General features: G+C 41.5%; 1 protein-coding gene and 2 long non-coding RNA genes across 4 annotated transcripts in view; 2 read left to right on the top strand and 1 right to left on the bottom strand.

Annotated features, from left to right (window-relative positions):
• HS3ST5 (heparan sulfate-glucosamine 3-sulfotransferase 5) overlaps positions 1-5,980 on the bottom strand; it is a 276,665-nt gene extending 270,685 nt beyond the window's left edge. Inside the window, exon 1 of one of the 2 annotated variants that reach the window (XM_082404879.1) lies at positions 5,205-5,980. The gene's annotated coding sequence lies outside the window, so the exon portion shown is untranslated. The remainder of the gene's footprint in view (positions 1-5,204) is intronic. The other variant, XM_082404878.1, reaches the window with a different exon arrangement.
• Positions 1-20,567, top strand: part of LOC309634636 — a 162,828-nt gene that overhangs the window by 59,712 nt on the left and 82,549 nt on the right. The gene's annotated exons all lie outside the window — the stretch shown is intronic.
• Positions 6,176-11,313, top strand: LOC309634615. The gene is made up of 2 exons (XR_014248242.1): positions 6,176-6,325; positions 7,406-11,313. It is a non-coding gene; the product is annotated as an uncharacterized lncRNA (long non-coding RNA).

Genomic DNA, 20,567 nt, shown 5'->3' with positions numbered 1-20,567 from the left:
GTAGTGTACTTATATGCCTTTTTAAAATAAAAGGTACAATTACAGGCAGTTTTCCTTTTCTCAAATTCTAAATTTAAACACTTTAATCAATTTATTATTTTACTTTCCTTCCCCATCATCTTCCTTCATCTCAGGCCACTCAATCTTAAAAAGATTATTATTCCACAGGGTTTCATAGATGGTGATGTCCTGAGGTCATCACAACGAAGGAAAAAGCCTGTACAATATTGAATCACAATCTTAAAACTATGCAATTTTAAAGACTTGTAAAGTTTCTGGACTATCAACTTCTAGAATACCCTTCATCAGTTTGTGCAGTAAACATTAATTGGATGCCTACTGTATGCCAAATGGGTCAGAGCAGAATAAGTCTCATTTCACACTTTCACATTAAACTCTGATTCCTTTGGCAAGTACCATATAGGAACACATAACACTGACCTCTATGCAAGAAGCCGACATTATAAGGACATTAATGGCAAGCATAAAACATGCAGTATCAGAACTTCTGAGCTATTAAAACTACTTAAATATGGCATCAGTTGTTAAGTTACCTAATTTTAAAAAGTAGTTGAACCTAAGAAAATTGTTGAGTCCATTAAAAACTGAATTAGGCTATAGCACTGCTCTAGCATTGCTCTAGATCAGGTTATTTCTGTGCTTCATACCAATCACCTTCCTTACAAATTCCTTAAGAATTCACTCTAACTTGAACTGTCATAAATCTCAGTTGCTAGAATGCATTTACTCTACAACTCAACTTGGTCCCCCTTTGGTTCCCTGTTTAAGTAAACTTAAAAAAAAAACCACATCTGTTCAGGAGCCGCGGCACAGCACAGTGGACTGCCTGGGCGCAAAGGCCAGCTCTGCCATTTAGCAAGTGTGGGGCTAAAGCCATTTATTTAGGCTTGCTGAGCCTCACTTCCTCACCTCCTAAATGAGGATAATAATAAAAACATCCGCTTTACCTATTTATTTTCCCTCTGGGGAGAGCAGGGCGGCTACCAGAATTAAGTGAGTTAATATTAGCAGAGTTCTTTGGACAGTGTCAGGCACATACTGAAGGTTATGATAAGTGTTTTTTAAATAAATTGTTCAAAAAAGTTTAGTACACTCCCAATTTTTTAACCTCAAACTAGTTGAGCATTTAATAAGTATCATTCTCCAGATAATGATGACTTCACAAACCGCATATGCCACAAAGCGGGACTCTCTTCCTATTGTTCAAAGTTATGAGACAAAACGTAGATACATACCTAAACATACACAAGTATGTAAAGTATACAAGTAGATAGAGATGTGCTCTAGATATATACACGTGCTCATATGTATATAAATATTTATACAGAAGCACATGTGTATATAGATGTAACTTACCAACCTCCCACACACAGTCCAGGTAAAATGGCCTAAAGTCAAACCAACTCTGCCAACATCTCTTAATACTGACAGAGTTTTCTTTTGTAAAACTTTTCAAGAAGAGGGAAAATAATCCATTGTACCAAATGTTAATTAAGACGTGATAATGGAACTTGCATATGAGATTTAAAGAGGTTCATTTACCCTGCTTATACATTATGGGGATCTCCAGATATAATCTTTTACTTCTACTTTCGATAAGTGTTAGCTGCTCTGAAATGGTTTTGAGTTAGATCAGTGATTTTCAAGTGTAGTTCTTAACATCTTGCTTTAATTGCACTCCTGCTGTAAAGGTTAGGATAACCTCATGACCCTCAGAAACAAATATCGGTTCTAGACTAAGCAAAATTTGTCAACAATTAAACTGGATTTCAGTGGGAAAGAAGTTATACTTTTGCTGGTTTTAAAGAATTTGTATTAAATTCACAGAAGAATTACAATGTAGGATTTTTCTAAATAGTAACAATTTAGGTCATAGTGAAAGTTTAACTAGTGATTTTGGTTTTGAGGTCCCCCTTACCACCAAAAAAAAGGACAGAACTTGAATGAAGATAAATCTGAGGTTAGACAATCATTTCCTTAACTTGACTTGCTCTCTCCTTTCAGACTATTTATGTTTTCTTAAAACAAAACAAGCTATAATTCCATTACCAATCAATATCTCCTCACTTAATTGCAATAATCTCAGAATATGAAATATTTGAATAAAGTATTAAATAGAAAATTTAAAAATCATGCATAAATAAAATATACAAGTATTCATATAATTTCAATGGCACAAGAGTGTTACTGCTTACACTCTATTCCTCGTTTTAAGCATCATTTTTAGCAAGTGTCCCCTTTGCTAAGGGATTGCTATCTCCTTTTACTAGGAAGTTACCTTGACAGTTACTTCATTCATGAATGAACATCCCTAAAATAAAAGACCACTCTGGCAGACCTACCAACAGAGTCAAAGAAAATTCTTCTCAAATAAAATTTCCATAAGGTATTTCCCTTTTTCTAAAGAGTCCTAAATAACCATTTTTGTTAACCTGCTCTTTTACATATAACTGCACTTGTAAGAGATGTTACTGTTTCTGAGATTATAAAAATAAAAAGATGAGGAAAGGAGCATAATATTTGTTGCATTCTAGGAATTTGGGTTAGCTTTCTCAATGCAATGGGAACATTTGCATTTACTCATAAATGAATACTAATGACATATGCAGATCTGGCACTGCTTCACAGAAATCACACACAGAAAGCTAGAGCAGTGCACAGATAGTTCTATTTCTCCAAAGTATTCAAAGAGTGAGACGATTAAAGTCAACATCAGTTCTCTGAAGTTGAGTCATAGCTAAATGACACGGTGTGTTAAGAATAATGGTGGGATTTATGGTGAAAGCGAAGTTAGCTAGTGAACATCTTGTATGATTTTTGAGTCAACAACTCATGACTGACCACCTACTTTGGGCAAAATGCTGCTTCCTTAAATAAGTCACTATTCTGCAGTTCTTTTTACATTACACAGTGTAGGAGTAAGCACCCAGCTTCCACTGGAAACCCTTCCTTGTTATTTAAAATAATGCTCAGCTCAGCTTTGCATACTGTGTGTACTCCTGTGCTCCTTTTTGAATGAGTAGAAATTCAGTGAGTAAGAAGATTATTCATTCAAAAACATCTGTGTATGCCTGCAAAATGGTACGGACAAGGATGCAAGCATAGGCAACTCACTGTGGGCATCACTTGCTCACAAAGAAGTCAAAGGGATTTCTAAGGGAAGTGTCAAAGGGACACTAAAATTTAAGAATGAGGTCTGGCTTAACCTAGAAACCATGATCCTAGTACTTCTGCAAAACTCTGAAGAGTGTGCTTGTGATTTCCCATATTATCTCCTTTAGGCATCTATTTGAAAATATTACTTTATATTATTGATGATGTTTCTATATATTTTATTAATCCAGGAAAGAGTATTTTTTAAATAGCCCAGAGTAATCTGGAAGGGGCCAGAGCAGTTTTCTTGTTCACTGCTAAGAGTCCCTGCACCGGAGACAGTTAAATTTAAGCAGCAGTTTCCTTCCCATCATTATGTTTCTTATACTGTCTTCCTGTGTCTCCATCAGTTCACTAGTGAATGACTTCGTATCCCTAAAGAAGCCTACCCTGCCGCTCATTCAGTCACTTTAAACAAGGTTCATTTGTAAACAGAGGGAGGAAGGTTAGTATATCTCTTTCATTTCTCCTTTTAAGAGCTTTACCAGGAGGAACCACTACGGCAACTTCAAAAAAAAAAAAAAAAAAAACTGCTACAACATAATTGATACCAATAAAAACATCAAAAATAGTTTTGATATCCAATTTTGTAATCCCTTTTATTATCTTCAACTTTTTCTTGGAATAGAAGCTAAATATACTTCAAATAAATTGTACTGTGGAAACATTCGTCTAAAGCCCTGAAATATGCCAAAACTACTGAGCAAAAAAGCTTTCAGAAGCACCAGCTTTAAATTACTTCTAGCAAATCAGTTCAGAAAGGAGCACCGTGAGAGAAAGAACGCCCACCCACTCTCGCTCCCACCCCAATCCGACCCTGAATGCTATTTATCCGACTAAGTTTACATAAATCAGAGTTACAGTGCAATTAAATGTATCCACGAAGTAATATGATATAAAGCACTTTGCAAATATTAAACCTCCCCTTAAGGGATCAATGTTTTCCATGAAGAAGCTGGAGGGGTGGGGGGGGGGGAGAGAAAAGCAGAAGGGAGGGAGTGGGAGAGAGAAAGAGAGTCCGACCCACCGGGTGAGTACTGGGGAGACCGGGATCTGAGCAGCAGCTCTCTTGGGTGGGCGCCCTGAAGCACTCAGTGAGGGAAGCCAGAGAGCGGAGCCCGCCAAGGTGAAGTGATTCCGGAGTCGTGACAGAGGTTTGCTCGCTGTGCACCTGGAACCGCCAGATAGAGGCATCCGCAGGGGGCTGGGCGCTCCTTCCCGGCTTCCCCAAACCAAGGCGGTCGCCCAAGTCCCAGAAACAGAAGTCTCTGCGCTCCAGTTAGTAGCCACAGCGACCTCGCGCACCTCTGAGTAGCAACGGTATGACCACCCACTCCACTGCATTTATCTCCTGAGTGTGTGTGCGAGTGTGTGCGAGTGTGTGTGTGTGTGTGTGTGTGTGTGTGTGTGTGTCGGGGGTGGGTGGGAAGGGCTGCGTGAACTGCGTGCACTGGGGCTGCCCTGGGGCGGGGACCAGTACTTCGAGGGGTGGGGGCCGGCGGGGCCGAGAACGCACCCCACCCGCAAGTTCACGGCGCCTTTGCTTGCCCTCTGCTTGTCCTCCTCGGGCCTCGCAGCCCCCCACTCGCCCAAAGCCGTCTCGCGCTCCAAGCGACAGCCCCACAATCACCCCGGCAAGTGGCCGAAGGCGGGCCCCCAAACTCTGCTGTGCGCATTTAACGCGTGTTTCCAACCTCCCTCAAAGCCAGCCCAGAGCGCTGCGACCGGCTCGAGGAGAGACAGACAGACTGACTGACTGACACCGACGACTCTCTCAATCTACCCCGAGAATCCTCCCTAACGTTTCCCATCTCGCACTAGTTTAACCTCGAGCCCCAGACAACGTCTCAAAAGTCTCCTCCAGGCAGTGCCCAAGAGAACCGCGCCCCACAAAGCGCTTTGGCCGGCACCACACGGATGTCTCTCCTCGGCGACCTCCCCTCTTGTCATTTCCCCCCAAATCTACGAAGCTTCAGCCCCCTGTGCTCGAGCCCCTCCCCGGCGCGAGGCGGGCAGCGCGCCCTGCTCACCAACGTCCCCGGCGGCGGCGGCGTGGGCGGGAGCCCAGGGCGCGGGGGCCAGCGGCGGGTCGCGCCGGGCCACAGGGCGTCTCCAGCAGTCCCGTTGGCAGTCGGTGCAGTAGTTCCGGACGTCCGGGCTTCGGCTCCGCGGGGAGCGAGGCTGCTCGAATGCGAGCGAGCCAGCGGGGCTGTGCGTGCGCGCGTGAGAGTAAGAGGCAGGCGGGCCCCACACGCAGGCGGCGGCGGCGGCTGCCAGGTCTGGGGCGGGGAGCCAGGAAGGGGAGGAGGCGGGCGAGAAGTAGTGGAGTTTAGGGCGCGTTTCCCGCACTTCCCCTGGAGGCTGGAGCCAGGTACGGCAGGGCGCGCTCCCGCGGCGCGGGCACGGCAGGGGCGACCGCGGGAGCCCGAGTCCGCGCAGTGCCTGGGCCCGCAGCGGCTCTGCGGGAGGAGGTGAGCATCCTCCTCGCCCCACGCGGGCACCGGCGCGGCCCCAGACTCTGAGCGCCGACCGGAGAACCTCCTGCGTCCTCGTGACAGGTCCTTGCGCAGCTTGCTTCCTCCCGGTCAGCCTAAAAGAGCGACAGTCAGTGCGGCTGGGATCTTTCCTTCCGGGGTCTTGGAGCCGCCGGGGCCAAGCTGCGTGGGCGCCCGGCTCCCCGCGGCTGGTGCTGTCACGGCCGCCGCCCGGCTCCCGGCGGCTGCCTCCCGGAGACGTGCCCAGCTGTGTGCGCGAGTGTGTGTCTAAGCGAATCTCTTCCCCTCCATCACTCGGGCGCGCGGGAGGGATCGGGTCCCAGGCGACCAGTTGCGGAGTGGCTGCCAGTTCCCACCCTCCCGGCTCTCTCCCCACCCACCCCGCCCCTACTCCTCCTCGCCCTCGTCCTCCTCCCCTGCTCCTCCTCCAGCTGCCGCTCTGGAGCTCCCAAAGGCAGGGGAGAAACCGCAGCGAAAGGGGCGGAGAAGGGTGGGGAAGGAAGCGCAGGTGTCTTCAGCCGAGAGCGGGGCCGCCCACACGGGAGCAGCTTGCTGCAGGGGGAGGGCAGGGCCTTAGGCGGAGAAGGGGGAGGAGAGGATTTACCCGGAGGCCGAGGTCCTGCGGCTGAACCGCTGCGCGTCCCACCAGGAGCGCGGTGAGGAGGCCGGGTGGGCGCTCAGATCTCCCTGGCCAACTGAAGCCGCAGCTTGTGGAACCCGCGGAAGTGACCAGGGTGGCAGAACCCGGGAACACAGAAGTCAGAGAAGCTGAGACCGGTCTCTCCCGGGTCAGAGGGGCCTAGACCTGGAGCTTGGGGCACACAGGTGTCCAGGGAGCTCGAGTGTGGCTCCAGCATGCCAGGCGGGAGAGCTGGAGGCTGTGAGGGGTCGGGCGGCTGCGGCAGCGGCGGTTCTCAGACTGCTGTGTGCCTCCGGAGTCGCAGGGGGCGATCACCGCCTAGCCGGCAAGCGGAGATCAGGGCTCTCTGCCTTTTTCCTGGTTCCAGATCCCAAACCCGAGAGGCACACTGGCCTTCCCAATTCAGTCAACGTCCCGCCTACCCCTTGCTCCCAGAATAGCAGTGGGGCAGTGGACTCTACGTGCTATTTCCTGTGCTCTCTGCCTGATTGAAAAGATCCCACCTAATCTGAGACTGATGTGTTGATTCTTCTTTCCTAACTCCAGTCCCCTCACTCATCATCTAGCCCCACCCAACTAAAATTTCCCAGAAAACTAATATCTTTCTCATTGATAAAGTTTTCCCCTCTGCAGTTTCCTTAAAGAACAATTTTTTTTTCTCTCGAGGTATTAGGTCTCATATTAATTCCCTAGTACAAATGCAATACGCAGAAAAGTCCTTTAGACTGGGAGTCACGTACGTTATTGCTTATGAGCGCTGGTCTGTTTTCAGATGAGTCATTGTATGCAGAGTCGAGTCAACCTGGGGTCCTGGAGAGAACTGGTCCATTTAATTAGAGGTCTGTTGGAATGCTCACTGGCAACAGCACTAGAAAGAATTGTGGTGCTTCCGCCAGTATCCATTCTTTTCTATTATGGTAATTTTATTTTGTTAATTTAGGCAATCCGAAAATGAAAGGTTGGATGCAATTCACAAGGCACAATATTTCTAGATTATCATTCAACTGCGGCCCCCTCCCCCTTCCCCATGTCCACTCTCACCATCACTTCCAAAGGTGGTGAGCTTGGATCTCAAGCTGTACTTTTTCAATTTCAGGATACAGCCTGAAGGACCAAGCTGTTGAATTCTAGAAAGAGATAACTTAAATGTAAGTAAACTTATTTACCAACTACTCAGACAAAATCATAAGCTCAGCAGCAACACAACAGAATGTATATTGTTTAATATATTGAGCAGGAGGAAAGATGGCTGTTTGCCAGATATGTGATCCATTAACCTCTGTAGCTCATTGTTGGCAACAATAGCATACAATCACATTCTTATGTTTGAAAGACAAGGGATTGTTTTTTCCCCATCTCAAAATCCAAATGCCACATTATAGTCTAAAAGAAACCTCAAACAATAAAAGTAATAAGAAAGGAAGAAGCACAATTTGCTTTTTTCTGAACAAATGTTGCTGTTCTGTTTTTCTGGAGGGGAAAAATTCTGATAAGCAATAAAGTCTGCAAAAGCATGACAATAGATTTTGAAGAATGCATCGCTCCATCTATCGGTCTTTTCAATTAGGCAACTTTATTTAAAATGTTTATTTATACTACCTTTTTATTGGTATTCATTCTTTCTTTTGTGCCAGGAGGATTACTGAGGAGGATGATGGGGTGAGATGAATCTAGTTTCTCATAATTCTGTCTTGCTTCAGGTTTATGTTTGGCAGCAGAGGAGCAATCAGCAGCCCGTGCTTTCTCAGCAGTCCTAACTTCTCCTCAGAGAATCCTTAGCTCTGTAGCTGATGGACTAAGACATTGTCACAGTGATTTTGCCTAGCTTGTGCAAGATCACACCGGGGGCTGGGAGCAGGTACAACCCCAGAAACTGTGAAGCAAAGCTCTGGAAAGGCTTTCTACCTAGCCTTGGGTTGGAGGATTAGATCAGGGTAAATGCACTTTCAGCGTGTGCTGTTCTTCAACTCCTCCAACAATGTGGCTTTCTTGCTAGGTAAAGTGCAGAGGAGGGTGGGTGGGTGTCTAACATTTTTAGTAGAAACATTTTAGTATTGTGTGAAATTAAACAAATAAAACTAAACACTGGATGATGAGGCACAGCCAAAAAATCTTTTTAGGATGCAGTTTTGAAAATGGTCACAGATTCATTGGTTTGGTTTAGTCACCAAAGCCAAATAAAGTGCACAGTAATAAAAATATCTGGTTAATTAGTTTTCATTTGGTAAAGAATATATTTTTTCTGAGCATCATCACACTCTCTTGTCTCATAAAGATGCAACCGTTAAATATTGTTCAGCTTACGGTTTCAAATGGAGGCTGTCCTTTCAGGAAAGTATAGAAATGTTTGTCATTATTAGAGGGTATTTGACTTGTTTTCCAGCTATATCTTTTTTTCTTTTTTAAACGAGCCAATCACTGACATCTAGACTCAGTTGGTTAAGTAAATATTTATTAAAAGGAACTCTTTTTATGCCAACCACTGGAAACCAAAAGATGAATAAAAGAAGCCTCTGCTCTCATAGGCTGAGTTCAGTAATCACTAGGGTTATCAGGTGTAGGTCCGGTTCAACAGGAGTCCTTACCTTTTTCAGAAATGAGCCCCTGAGCCCACATCTCCATGCTCCATCACTGTATTTGAATGTCCCTGTATGAAAGTTCTGGTTTTCTATTGTGCTAGGAAATGTTTAGCAGTCAGAGGCCTAAAGGTGTAAGGCCACACCTGATTATAAGGAAACTATTTCTTATGGAAGAGGTGAGTCCACAGATCTGATGTCAGAAACGATGAGGACGGTCAAGAGGATTTAACCCCTCTCTAGGTCCAGACCAGTGCTGGCTAATAGAAGCGTCATGCAAGGCACAAATGTGAGCCACATGTACAATTTTAATTCTATATAGCTCATTTAAAAAGTAAAACAAAACAGGTAAAATTTAATATTATATTTTGTTTAACTTAATATATCTAAGATATTATAGTTTTGACATATGATCAAGATATAATTATTAGTGAAAGATTTTACATTATTTTTTTCACATCGTGATGGGCAGAATGGCTCCCACACCCTAATTCTTGGATCCTGTAAATATGTTACATTACATGGCAAAATGGACTTTGCAAGATGTACAGTAATTAAATTACAGACCTTAAAATGGGGAGGTTATCCTGGATTGTCTTGAGTGGGCCCAACCTAATCACACGAGTTCTTAAAAGCAGAACATCTGCTCAGGGGACAAGCAGAAGAGATGTGACCCAAAGAGAAGTCAGAGAGATTCAAAGCATGAGAAGGATTTAACATGCTTGAAGATGGAAGGGCCAATGGGACAAGGAACGCAGGTGGCCTTTAGCTCAGCGAGCTCCAGAAACAAGACCCCTGCCCTATAACCACAACTGAATTCAGCCAACAACCTGAGTGATCCTGGAAGCAGATTCATCTGCAGAGTCCCCACAGAAGAATGCAGTGCTAATGGCACCTTGGTTTTGTCCTTATAAGACTAAGCAGAGGGCTCACCTGAACCAGCTGTACCAGGACTCCTGGACTACAGGACTGTGATAATAAATGGATGTTTTAAATCATTAAATTTATCATAAGTTTTTACAGCAGCAATGTAAAACTCATACATGTACTGAGCCTTGAAATCTGGTGTGTATTGTACACTTACAGCCCATCTCAATTTGGACTCTCCACATCTCAAGTATTCAGTAGCCACATGTGGCTAATGGCGATCATATTGGACAGTGCAACTCTAGACCAAGAGGAGTAAGATGTCTAGAAAGTGCTAGATCTGTAGGCTAACTATAATGTCCCTATGTGGAGAGAGAAGACATGCAAGGAAAGGAGGAACTGGCAAGATCTCTCCTGATTCCCCAACCATGACCCATGTGAATCGGGGGTAATCTTGCTCATACAGGACACAAGCTAAATCTTACAAGTGAGACTGTCAAAATTCACTGAATTCTGATATTTTTGCTTTTATTACCTTTAGGCTATTAATAAAGTCTTTCTGAATATTCCATTTTTGTGTCAGTTAAGTTTTGGAGCAATCAAGAGAAGAGTCATTGCTTCTACTTTTCTTCATGCTTAATGTAGAACATCATTTATTTCCAGTATTATGGTGTGGGGGACAGTAGGCAAGGGTAACCATGAAAGGTCTCTAGGAGAAGAGGAATTATGTGGATTGATTTAGCAGTCCTAGGAAGGCTGTTCCCCCCACCAGAGAAATTGTTTTCAGTATCAATCTTCTGAGATCTACATTTTATTTTTATTAAGGCAGCATGTTTTACAATTCTAACTGCATTCCATGTTTAGCTTTCTAAAATCATCTTTTACCATCTTCCTTAATAAGGAGGAATGTAGGCTCTTACCCTATAAAACCTAGAACAGGAACTAACTACTGTAATCTGGGACCATTTTAGGAAGGTTTTGCCAAAGAGCTGTAGACCTGAACTGAGTTTAAAGAAAAAAAATGGAACCTAGACCATGAGAGAGTAGAAGGAGGACTTTCAAGGCTGCAAGGAGCAGTGGGGTAACAGTATAAAGACCGGAAAATGAATGGTAGGTTGATTGGCTGACAAAAAGGTCCTTTGACTATAGCAAAAAGCTTTTGTAAGGAAAGCTGTAGCTGATGTTAAAGAGGGAAAGGTTAGTTAGCTCTAGATCTGCTCTGTTCAATATGGTAGCCACTAAGCACATGTGGCCATGAAGCTCTTGAAATGTGACTAGTCTGTGAGTATAAAATACATACTTGTCTAGGAAAAAAAGATAACAGTGGCTTGAACTAGATGAAAAGGCATGGATGGTCTTCAGATATATTTCGAGGGCACAGCCATAGGACTTGCTGATAAATTGAATGCAGTGAAGCAAAGTAAGGAACCAAGGATGACTTCTAGGTTTGGAGCAAATGGGTATATGTTGTTACTATTTACTGAAAAGGGAAATAATAGGGTAGTAACAAGGCTTGGTGAAGCAAGGTCCCCACCAAGAGGATACATTAGGCATCCAAATGGAGATGTCACTTAAGGAGGCAGATATATCAGTTCAGAGGTTTGAGAAAGCCTGGGGTTAGAGATATGAATTTGGAAGTGATCAGCATACGGAAGGTGTTCAAAGCACCCAGTGGGGGGAAAAAATAGAAAGAAGCCCTGGTGATTGGGAAGGAGGGAAGGAAGAGCATAGACAGAAGACTGAAAAGAAATTGCCTGGCCAATTAAAGGCAACCTAAGAGTCTGGCAACTCAGAAGTCAAGAGAAGAAAGGATTTCAATGAGGAGGTAGTGGCCCCTATGTCAAATACTGCTCAGAAGTCAATAAAAGAAAAATAAGGATGCCTGTATTGAGTTTGGCAACATTGGAGATAATTAGTGACCTTTACAAGAGAAGTTTCGATGGCAAGGTTAAAGCCAAATTGAATTGAGTTGAAAAGTGAATGGGAAATGAGAAAGTAGGGAAGTGAAGGCAGACAGCATTTTGAGAAATTTTGCTTTGAAGAATTGCAAAGAAATGGGGGCATAGTCCAGAGAGGGATATGGGATTAAGGGATGTTTTGTTTTAAGATGGGAGGTACTAGAACATCTTTGTATAATGACAGAAATAGTCCAGTAGAGAAGGGGAGAATTAAGAGAATAATTGAAGTCCTTGAGTAGGGTAGAAAAGAGGGGGTGTGGACAAGTGGAGGGGTTGGTTTTTCAGGAGCAGGCATCATTGTTCCATCATAAACAAAAGGAAGACAGGAGTTGTAGAACCATATGAAAGAATATGTAGACCTAGTCAAGAGACGATAAAGGAGTTATTTCCATTTTCTCAAAATATGAGTCAAGGAGTAATATTTTAGAGAAAGGAAGTAATGGAAAATTGAGGAGCGAGGAAAAATCATGGAATAGTGATTTCAGAGAGTGAGAAGTCAAGCTTCCTAGAAGAAAACAAGAGATTAGGTGGGGGAGTGTTGAGTGCTATTTGAGGTTTGAGGTCCTGAATTTCCTATGAAATCAGTGAGGCCAGTTAGATAATTTTCTCCAAGAATAATCAGCTGATAAAGTATACATATGGAGAAGCCAAGCAAGTGGTTGCATTCTGCCAAACTGGGAATATTTTAAGCAGCATGAAACATGGGAGTTGAGACTGTCTGCAAAAGAATTGTTATAGGGCTAGATCATGATATTCAACCTGAGTACAGAGGGAAGTGGAGTCAGGAGGTTGAGATGATCAGTGAAAAAGTAGTGAGGTCAAGAGCTTCATTTCAATTTTAAGAGTGATTCAGTCTGGCAAGTAGGAGTTGGGACAAATTGGGGAAGGAGGATCTTAATTTTTTATAGGCAGGGTATTTCTATGCAGAGTCTAAAAGGAGAAAATTAGGGAGTCAGATCAATCTAGATTCAACTTACATTTATTGGAATCAACTGTGTGCTACACTCTGTACTGGGCACTTTCCTGTTATTTCATTTAATCCTCACAATATCCCTGTGCTTTGGGTAAAATAAATCCTTGTTTTATAGATGAGAAAATAAAACAGAGACAATTAAAAAAATAAATAAAATACATACTGGATTTCAAAGTCTCAGTCCAAAAAGAAAACTTGTGAAATATTTATTAATAATTTTATATTAATTTTTGAAATGATAACCTTTTGGATACCTTGGATTACATAAATTATGTTATTAAATTATTATTACTTTTTTTAAAAAAGCTTTTTAAATAGAGCTACTAGAAGATTTTAAATTACACATGTAGCTTGCATTATACTTCCACTGGCCATCACTGCTCTAGACTAAGTGCTTCTTATACTTTAACGTACATATGAATCACTGGGGAATCTTGTTAAAATGCGCATTTAGAAACTCCCAGGTAAACCGCTGTCACTGGTCCTTGGACCACACTTTGAATATCACAATGATGATTTACAACTTCACCTGCAATATAGAACCATTCAGGAATTTTTTTTAAAAATCACAATGACCAGATTGCTGCACCCAAAATTAATTAAATAGGAATCTCTGAAGTTGTGACCTGAGGATAAGTATTTGTTATAGCTGTCTAGGAGGTGATTTTAAAATATTACAAATTTCAGAACCACTGCGTTAGAAGCTCTTGAATAGAGGTGAACTAATTTAAACTTTATTCTGTAGAAAATGGAGAAGTTTATATATCAGGTGCAATTAATTTGTCACTAACAAATATTCATTTATTCATTAAGTGAGTGTAATTACTATATGTAAGTCATGGTGACTTATATCCTGCCTTCTAGAAGCATAGAAACTAGTTACAGAGATAAGATACCTACTTAAATAATGGCAAAGCAACATAGCATAGGTTCAGCATGACTGGTATAGATATTAAGAGTTATAGGACTCCAGAAAAGGAAGAGTTAGTCTTGGATGGGATAATTAGTGAATCTTCCTGGAAGAACTGATGTGTAAGAAAGATCTGATACAGGGGTTCTCAAACTATAGAATGCATCAGAATCTTCTCGGGTGACCAGGGCAAGGCCACTATTGTCATGGAACACTGCTAATATCACCCCTGCCACACTATGAATGAATTGTAAAACCATCCTGCTTCTCTGTCCCAGTAACTCAAGTTCAAAGTCCCCAGTGGGAGGCTGACTAACTGAGCCCAGACCACATGCTCCAGCCTAGGCTGCCAGGAGCCACTGGCTATGCACAGCTTTTCACCAACACTGCACACAAAGGAACTTTTTCCAAAAGCAGGAATAAAGACGCAAGTCTGCTCAGCCTGCCCCAAAACTCCTCACCCTACCCTTGCCAAAGCCAAATCAAAATGAAACAAAGCCAAAAACCCCCCAAAAGAGCCAATCAAAGAAATATCTACCACAGGTAGTATTACTCAAAACGTTGACATATATGAGGGGGGACTTGACTTTGGCAAATTCAATTTTAGATTGTTAAGCTTGAGATTATGATGTTTAACTCAAGTAGAGTTGCCTATTTAGTTTGGGGAATGAGGCAAAGGCTAGAGAAGGTTGCTTAGGTGTCATCTGCATAGAGGTAAAAATAGAGAACAAATGTGAGCTTCAGGAGGCTGAATGTAGAAGGAGAAACTCTGGACAAAGACTCTTATAATATCCTCATACTTCTGGGACTAAAGGAGCAGTACAAAAGGGGTGTTGCATTACCTCTCAAAAGGTACTAACCCTCCAACCAGCTCAGATCAGAAGAGTTAAATAAGAATTTCTATTGTAGTAGTTCTCAGAGTTTTTAATATGCTGATTTGTATTATGAAGCTCTGATTATGCTACACTTCCAAATACCATTTGCCTATGGAACTTTCTTGAGAAACTAGTGATATATTGAAGACATTTTGGGAAACAATGGGCTAGAATTATCTGGAACCAGAAAAAGACAGAAAGATCTTAGAGAAATGTCCAGGGGGAGAAACAATAGTCCAGAATCCAGATTATTCTGACAATTCTGATGCCTGTTATTCCACTGTTATAGGAGATGGGTTTAATAGTATGGAGATTAGTGCTACTGAATTCTGTTTTACCCCCATGTCACCCAAATGCACAGTGCTTGGTAAATGGAGGCACGCCATACAAATTTGTTGAGTGAATAAATAAGAGAATAGTTAAGAAAAGCCCTTTAACTTGTCAATATGGAGGTCACAAGTAACCTCCAAAAGCATTGTTTCAGAATAATGGTGAGGTGGGTTGGAGGAGGCATCCACCTGCTAAGGATTTCTCAAGTGATTCCTCAAGGATCTCTGGCAGAGGCTGAATTGTCTACCCCATCATCTGTTTCTCTCTTTTTTTCTTGGTAATATAACAAGAGTGACCATGTAATTTATCATCTGAACTAGGACACTTGAGAGAAAGAAGGGGGGAGCTATTAATATTTATGCCGGGACAACACACACAAAACAGACTTTCAGGCAAACTGGGACAAATGGTCATATTAAAAATAATTCCTGATTTTTAGCTGAACACTTGACTGTTAGGAATAAAGACAGCCTTGCCCAACCTCTCTTGTATTTATGGGTAACAATGTGACTAAAATGTTACTAGATCACAGTGGTTAGTTTTCCCCCAAAATTTTTACAGAGGTACACATATCTTGACCAGCGTGTGTTCTCATTTATCAAAGAAGATGGTAGAAGATGGTTTCAGAAGGTTGCACATGGAATGTATCTTTTTTTAAATTGAAGTATAGATCATTTACAAAGTTGTGTTGGTTTCTGGTATAGAGCAGAGTGATTCAGTTATATATGTTATATATATATATATAAATAATCTGAAAAGTACTTTTCAGATTCTTTTCCATTATAGGTTATTATGAGATATTGAATATACTTCCCCGTGCTATACAGTAGGTTCTTGTTGTTTATTTTATATATAGTAGTGTATATCTGTTAATCCCAAACTACCAATTTATCCCCCCCACTTCCTCTTTAGTGACCATAACATTGTTTTCTATGTGTCTTTAATGGTCTGTTTCTCCTTCCAGCTGGCTGGAATGTGGTTATTCTGGTTAGAGCTTTAGCAGCCATCTTGAATAATCCTGTGTTATTCTGGAGTTTTCTGTTACTTGCGGTTGAACCTAATCCCAATAGATAGACCTTATACCAAAGCTGCCTAAAACCAGTATAATATGAGCCACAAATGCAAACCACATATGTAGTTTTACATTTTCTTGTAGCCATTTTAAAACATAAAAAAAGAACAGGTGAAATTAATTTTAATAATGTATTTAAATAAATGTGTCCAAAATATTATTTTTTCAGAATGTAACCAATATGAAAAAATATTAATGTGATATTTTATATATTTATGTTTTATGCTAAATCTTCAAAATCCCATGTGTGTTTTGCACTTACAGCACATCTCAATTTAGATTAACCACATTTCAAGTGCTCACTAGCCACATGTGGCTAGTGACCACCATATGGGACAACACAATTTTATACCATGAATAACCTCCTCTCACCCATGTATTTTCTATCTCTCCCTCTCCTCTTGCTTCTCTTCAATAGATAAACATAGATAGATAAAACTCTGTATCTTCCACAACAACAAAACAGCAACAATAAAACCCTGTTTCATTTCTTACTTCCCAGAAGTGATTTCTCTATTGTTTTTCTTCCCTTCACAACTCTATTTAATTGAATTTGCAATATCAGGTAACTCTGTTCTTAGCATAATGACAGAATGTTGTCCTTCAGGATACCTTTTGATAAATTGGGTCTCTGGGTGTTGATCAACCATAAGCAATCTATTTTTAGAATGATCCCCTAGCAAATTGAGCCCCTAGCTATCAGGAGTTGTTAATATCAGGACCAAACTCCACTATGCTTTGTCACCAGTTGCCACAAGAAATTGGTTAAATAATTTTTTTTGCAAATGATTTGAGAAAATCGCTTCTAGTAGAATCAAGTTTACCCTTCTAATGATGACATTCTTCCCTTCTTTGAGACATATGTTGAAGAGTGGGAGAGAAAAGAGAACTGTTAGAGCTGGCCTCTTGGGAATTGAACCTAAACTGGATACTCCCTGGAAGGGTAATGGATGTGTACATTGACTACCACGTGTGGGACGATGGAAAAGTGACTTCCAGCAGCTGGGCTTTATACAGTACAGCATAACCTCAGTTATCCAGTGTAGTGTTCAAGCACCAGGAAAGATGTCAGATACAAAAGGAAAAAAATTGTGTATCTTGTAAGAAAGAAACTGTGAGATTTGAGCATTTGAATGAGTTAAGAAGGACCAAAGACGTGAAGGTTATAGCGGATGAGCTGTGATTGATTAATTCTCCAGCAGGAGGAACAAGTCTTCTGGCTTGATGGTGGTGTATATAAAAGGTCAGCCTTTTCATGTAGGAGCCAAGAAGCTCACACAACATGACAGGGATCCAATGAGATAAGAAATAAGAAAGGCCGAGAGAAGGGGAAAGCAAGCAAAGAAGATTGTATATGGAGCCGAAGTGGTGGTAACAAAGACAGAAGTAGTAGCAAAGGAGGCTAACAAATGTCGCCAGCTCTTGTGGGCAGTGGAAAGAATGGTGCAGGGGTGAAGTAGTCTAATGGGTGTCAGGGTGCCATGTGTACTTAAATCTTCACACACAATATTTCTGGAAGAAAATCTCTTATGCCGACTGTAATCATTTGTTTCTTTGTCAATTTACTTACTTCCCTGTGGTTGTCTAATCTGTACCAGAGGTTTGCTCTCTCTTAGTCTGTGTGCTCTCAATGACTTAGGTAAAGTCGTTGGATGCTGTGGGTGATACTGCCAAACTTAAGACCTAAACCACAGTCCACTGGCCAAGAAAAACAAAGTAAGGAGGAAGAGAAAGAAAAAGACCATCATAAATATTTTAGTTATCCAGAAGTCATTTACCTAGCCTCCTTAACTATGCATACTCTAGCTAAGAACAAAGGAGTAAGCAAAAACACATCTGAAAATCTAGATAGATGATGCCAAGACCACACAGTAACTTTCATGAGATTTACTCATTGAAAACTCCCCAGGCTCCAGAAGCATGGCACCACTTTCTCTTGTCTTAACTATGCCAGACTTTGCTATGCCCAGTGGGCCCTTCCTGCAGAGCGTGGATGTTGCCTCAGCCCCGCCCGCTGGTCAGCTACTACTGTGCCATCAGGGTCAAGCAGGCAGCTCGAGTACCAGTTGTCATCCTTTCCTTATGTTGTTACTAAGAATATTTTATTCTTATTGCTAAATAAGTCTAACAAGCATGGTTAGTATTTTCTACGCTGATTGAAAACCAGAACAGCAAAATCAGGTAGGAGAGGGCAATAGCCAGAGGTGACAGGTGACTTTGAGGGAGGGGCAGAAAAACTGTATGAATTTCATCTCCAACCAAAAAGCAGGTGGCCCATTCCATGTCAGAGTGAGTGTATGTGGTTTGGCAGGACGTGGATGGACTTTGGCATAAGACAGGTCCAGGTTCAAGTTATAGCTCTTCTGCTGGTAGCTGTGTGATTTGGGGCAGGTATTTGAGTTACCTGAGCCTCAGCTTTTTCATTTCTAAAATAGAAATACTAATATTACCTTCTTACTCAATTATTGTGAAGATTAAATATATAAGAAACAACAAATTTGACGGAATTATCTTTTTCCTCCCTTTGCTCCCAGAGATGAGTAGGTGCTTGGGTTATCACTGAATTTTATAACTTAAGATAGTGCTTATTAAACTCATACCACATTATGGATTGTATAATCCATAGTGCTAGGCACTGGGACATAGAATTATATGAAAAACAGTCAATGCCATCAAGGAACTGAGAGTTATCTGGGTAGAAAGACTGTAAAACACAAGTTAGACGGTGGGTAAAGGTGCACCAATAGAATCAGGAACAAGTAATTGAAGCAGTACTAGCAGCAACATGAGGTGGATGGCAACAATTTATTGGGAGGAGGCATTGTATATATAGTGATGATAGTCCTGAATTATCAAGGAAACAGAAATTGTGTTTAATAAACTATGTTTAAAGAGGCAGGATATGAGTAATCTTGTTTTGAAATTTTTCCATTTAGGCTGATTAGAACTAAAAAATAAATTTCCATGGTTTAGTTTGGTGGAAAACTCATTAACTTCTAGTGGAACATCTTATCTATTGGTCTGTCAAATAAATGAGGCATTGTTAAAATGGCAGATGAAAAAGGCAAAAAAAAAAAAAAAAGGAGGAAAGTAATGGAGAAAGGATTGAGAAAGAAGCAGAAAATATTATGCTGCCAGAGCTACCTCCTGAGTATCAGTCTTTTCTAAGTGCATCCTTCTCGCTGTTTCATTTAATCTTCACAGACACCCTGTCCAGTTGGCGAAACAGATATTGTTCTCTGTTTGACAGATGACGAAGTTGAAAATGTAAGAAGCTATTTCTTGTCCTAATTCACATATTGAGTAAGTCACATATCTAGAAAGAAGAGCCCACATTCTCTGCTTGAGGCACAAAAATGTAAAGAAAGTTACCCACATAAAAATGTATGGTTCTAAAGAATTTTATTTAAAGATAAAATTTTAAAACCAGGAAGCAGAGTGATAGGGGCACAAAAATATTCTATGTAGAAAATAAATGCTGAGCATGATGGCTTCACTACAACTTTACCTCTTCTTTCTCTTTTATTTCCTTCCTTTCCTTCCTTCCTCCCCTCCTGCCTCCTCCAAGAGATGAAGGTATATGTGAGAAATACCAGAAAAGAAGGAAACAGAGGAGAGAAAAACAGAACTTTATGAGGAGAAGGCATAAGAGAACAGGAAACGAATGTGTAGGGCGATCTTAGTCATGAACATATAATATGCCCCTGGTAGATTTAAAATTTGGAAAGAACATATCAAAGATTTTGTTTTAAAATTTCTCCTGAAAAAAATTGAGGTCAGAGAGGGAGTAAATGTGTCAAGGAGTTTAGATGATGTCTTTGCTGCCAGTAAAAGAATAGGCTGTTTAGACAGAACCGAAAGCTTTCCCTGTGGTCCCCGAGCGGGCACCTCTGGCTTCAGCTCCATGGTCTGACACTCTCTATTACTCAAGGGCATCGACTGGCCAAGCACACCTTCTCCTCCCCATCGAGTCACTGTAAACACCACCCAGGGCTGCTGCTGCTGCGGGGAGGTGACAAAAGATCAAGTGCTGATCATGTTCCCTGGGCATTTTCAGGACACAGATCTACATCTGCAGAGCATAGTGATCAAGAGGCGGGCTAGGTTCCAACACCAGTGTCATCCTTACTGTGTGACCTCTTGGAGTACCAGTTTCTCCTCTGCTGGGGCATAATCATGGGACACATCACACAGGTTATAGCGAATGTCAGAGACGATAGTTCATGTGAAGTACTTAATATAGGGATTGCTCACGGAAAGTTCTCAATAAATATTAGCCTTTTGTAGCAAGCTGTCTTTCTCCCTTTCAAAAATTAACACTATTTGTCTCGTGTTAAGTTATAGTGAGTTCTCCAACCTATAATTTTCATTTTTTAAAAAATGAAAAATAGGCCTCAATTAAAACTAGCTATTCATCATTTTCTATTGTTCAGCACAGAAATTTCCCTCCTAAAAATAAGTGACAAAAATCTGGTGGTATTTGAAATACCTGTATTAAAAGTCTTATGCGGCTATGGGCATTTCCTGGTTTCTTGCATCAGCTTGGGAAGAATTGCTCCATGAATCAAGGACTATAAATTTGTATCATTTACATTTTCATTTCTCTAAACAGCCTCCACAAAATTAAAAAGAACATAATTTTGAAAGTTGATGTTTATTCATTGGGAATAAGGGAGGGAAAATAGTGAGAAATCTGC

The sequence above is a fragment of the Balaenoptera borealis genome (genome assembly GCF_965194805.1).
Source record: "Balaenoptera borealis genome assembly, chromosome: 9".
Classification (NCBI taxonomy): Eukaryota; Metazoa; Chordata; class Mammalia; order Artiodactyla; family Balaenopteridae; genus Balaenoptera; species Balaenoptera borealis.
This window is presented reverse-complemented; position numbering and strand designations above follow the sequence as displayed.